The following is a 4,134-nucleotide window of genomic DNA, read 5'->3' as shown; positions in this document are numbered from 1 at the left end:
AGTGTAGCAAGTTAGCCCAATCCTTTTGAGGCAAAGGACAGGCCAAAACGCTCTCTTATAATAAGCAAAGCGTTCTTGAGGGTACACAGGAATTTCATCTAGTCACTTTCATCATGTTGATTCGATTCGTGTTCGCTACTTTGATAATTTGATACGTGGGTGGACCGGTGCTTAGGTGTTGTTCTTACTTGAACAAACTTCCTATGTATGATTAACCCCCTAGCAAGCATCCGCAACTACGAGAAAAGTATTAAGAATAAATTCTAACCATAGCATTAAACTTTTGGATCCAATCGGTCCCTTACGGAATAGCCTATAAACTAGGGTTTAAGCTTCTATCACTCTCGCGACCCATCATCTAATAACTACTCCACAATGCATTCCCTTAGGCCCAAATATGGTGAAGTGTCATGTAGTCGACGTTCACATGACACCACTAAGGGAATCACAACATACATACTATCAAAATATCGAACACATATCAAGTTCACATGATTACTTGCAACATGATTTCTCCTATGACCTCAAGAACAAAAATAACTACTCACAGATGATAATCACGCTCAAGATCAGAGGGTTATTAAATAGCATATTGGATCTGAACATGTAATCTTCCACCAAATAAACCATATAGTAATCAACTACAAGATGTAATCAACACTACTAGTCATCCACAAGCACCAATCTATAGTTTCGGTACAAAGATTGAACACAAGAGATGAACTAGGGTTTGAGAGGAGATGGTGCTATTGAACATGTCGATGGAGATTGCCCTCCCCAAGATGGGAGAGTTGTTGGTGATGACGATGACGATGATTTCCCCCTTCGGGAGGGAAGTTCCCTCGGCGGAATCGCTCCGCCGGAGGGAAAAAGTGCTCCTGCCCAAGTTCCGCCTCGAGACGGCGGCACCCTGTCCCGAAGTCCTCTCCTTGTTTTTTCTAGGTCAAAATGACTTATATACTAGAAGATGGGCACCGGAGGTGGGCTGGGCTGAGCACAACCCACCAGGGCCCACCTGGGGGGCCAGGCGCGCGCTAGTGTCTTGTGCTCACCAGGTGGCCCCCCTCCGGTGGTTATTTGCTCCAGTATTTCTTATTTATTCCATAAAAAATCCTCGTGAAGTTTCAGCTCATTTGGAGTTGTGCAGAATAGGTAGCCTAACGTAGCTTTTTCAGGTCCAGATTTCCAGCTGCCGGAATTCTCCCTCTTTGTGTGTACATTGCATATTATGAGAGAAAAGGCATTAGAATTACTCCAAAAAGCATTATTATGCATAAAAACATTATAAATAACAGTGGGTAAACATGATGCAAAATGGACGTATCAACTCCCCCAAGCTTAGACCTCGCTTGTCCTCAAGTGAAAACCGAAATCGAAAAACATGTCCACATGCTTAGAGTGAGAGGTGTTGATAAAAACAAAATACGGACATAGAAGCATCATGTGAATTATTATAACAACAACAAACTTTAACATAACTTCTATCATAGACTTCTCACGAGTAAGTAGCAATTCATCACATTGTCGAAGTATAAAGCAAAAACTCTATCGGAAACCAACAAACTATGTTCTCAGTCAACTTTGCAACTACAATTCATCATCTTTACAGGAAGGGTCGCGTATCGGAGCCTTTAGGCAAGTCCACATACTCAGCCATCATATAGTCTTCTATGATTGCTAACACTCACCGCATACACATGAGCAAAATGTTTCAACCGGACACATAGAAAGATAGGGGCTTATAGTTTCGCTGATAACCCACAAGTATAGGGGATCGCAACAGTTTTTGAGGGTAGAGTATTCAACCCAAATTTATAGATTCGACACGAGGGGAGCCAAAGAATATTTATAAGTATTAGCAGCTGAGTTGTCAATTCAAGCACACCTGGAGATTAATTATCTGCAGCAAGCGATCAGTAGCAAAGTATGATAGTTTTGATAATAGTAGCAGCAGCAATAGTAACGGTAACAGTGATAGCAGTGATATTGTAGCAAGTGGAGCAGTAATGATAGCAGTAGTAACTTAGCAGAAACAATATAAGATAAATTCGTAGGCATTGGATCGGTAATTTGTTGGATGATATTCATCATGTGACAGTCATAACCTAGGGCGATACAGCACTAGCTCCCGTTCATAAAATAATGTAGGCATGTATTCCGTAAATAGTCATACGTGCTTATGGAAGGAACTTGCATGACATCTTTTGTCCTACCCTCCCGTGGCAGCAGGGTCCATATTGGAAACTAAGGGATATTAAGGCCTCCTTTTAATAGAGAACCGGAACAAAGCATTAACACACGGTGAATACATGAACTCCTCAAACTACGGTCATCACCTGGAGTGGTCCCAACTATTGTCACGCCGGGGTTGCCGGATCATAACACGTAGTAGGTGACTATAACTTGTAAGATCGGATCTAGAACATAGATATAATGGTGATAACATAAACGTTCAGATCTGAAATCATGGCACCCGGGCCCAAAGTGACAAGCATTAAGCATGGAAAGTCATAGCAACATCAATCTCAGAACATAGTGGATACTAGGGATCAAGCCCTAACAAAACTAACTCGATTACATGATGAATCTCATCCAACTCCTCACCGACCAGCGAGCCTACAAAGGAATTACTCACTCCCGGTGGGGAGCATCATGGAATTGGCGATGGAGAAGGGTTGGTGATGATGAAGAATGAAGATCCCCCTCTCCGGAGCCCCAAACGGACTCCAGATCTGGCCTCCCGATGAAGAACAGGAGGTGACGGCGGCTCCGTCTCGTGGAACGCGATAATTCTTTCTCCTTGATTTTTTCTTCGAAAATAGGATTTTATAGCCGGTTTCAGGGTCTGAGGGGCCACCAGGTGGGGACAACCCTCCTGGGCGCGCCTGGAGGGGGGGCGCGCCCTGGTGGGTTGTGCCCACCCAGATGCCCCCCTCCGGTGGTTGTTGGCTCCAGAAATTCTCTTTTATTATATAAAAATCCTCGCAAAGTTTCGTCCCGTTCCGAGAACTTTTATTTCTGCACAAACAACACCATGGTAGTTCTGCTGAAAACAGCGTTAGTCCGGGGTTAATTTCATTCAAATCATGCAAATTAGAGTCCAAAACAAGAGGAAAAGCGTTAGGAAAAGTAGATACGTTGGAGACGTATCATTCGCCTCCCAACGTATTTACCTCAAGGGTGATGTCAACAATAATAACTCATGCTACCCATATTCAACTGGACATATGTGCCTAGATCTTTCCTTAGCACATGATGCTTGCCAAAGGAGAAAAATAAAAAGGAATAGAGAGAAAATACTTTGACTCTTGCATAAAAGTAAATACATAAAAGTAAAAAAGATAGGCCCTTCGCATAGGGAAGCAGAGGTTTCCATGCTCTTATTTGTTTGTATGCTCAACCCCTTAGTGCAAAAGAACGTCACGTTATATTGCCCCTTGTGATGGCAACCTTTATTATGCAGTCTGTCGCTTTTATTCTTTACCATCAAAAGTTCGTACAACGCTTAATTTTCTTTTACACTAAATGATCTCACACTTTTAGAAGCAATTTTTATTGCCTTATTGCACCGATGACAACTTACTTGAAGGATCTTACTCAATCCATAGGTAGGTACGGTGACTCTTGAAAATAAGATTTCGGTTTAAGGGTTTTGGATGCACAAGTAGTATCTCTACTTAGTGCGAAATTTTTGGCTAGCAAAGATGGGGGACAAGCACCACATGTTGAAGGATCTATGACAATATAACTTCTATGTGAATATGAACAAACATAAATCATTAAGTTGTCTTCCTTGTCCAACGTCAACAATTTTGGCATATAATATTTTGATGGGGGCTCACAATCACAAAAGATTTCCAGGATAGTGTATTTGTATGTGAATCTTCTCTTCCCTTATTAATTCTTTCATGAGTTGCATCATTGACCAATACTATGTCAATCTCTAATAGATTTTTCTACCTATACATTTCCTTATGTGGTGTCATTACCTACCATAAGATTAGCATGTGATCTTTTTCATTTATTTCCTTTCTTCTTATTGGAACATGAAAGTAAAGAAAGCAAAAACTCATACTAAACTTTATTATATATCTCGCAAACGATTACAAGGATATATACTAAGCAAACTCTCAA

The sequence above is a fragment of the Aegilops tauschii genome, chromosome 3, assembly GCF_002575655.3.
Source record: "Aegilops tauschii subsp. strangulata cultivar AL8/78 chromosome 3, Aet v6.0, whole genome shotgun sequence".
NCBI classification, from domain to species: domain Eukaryota; kingdom Viridiplantae; phylum Streptophyta; class Magnoliopsida; order Poales; family Poaceae; genus Aegilops; species Aegilops tauschii.
Note: the sequence above shows the minus strand (reverse complement) of the source record.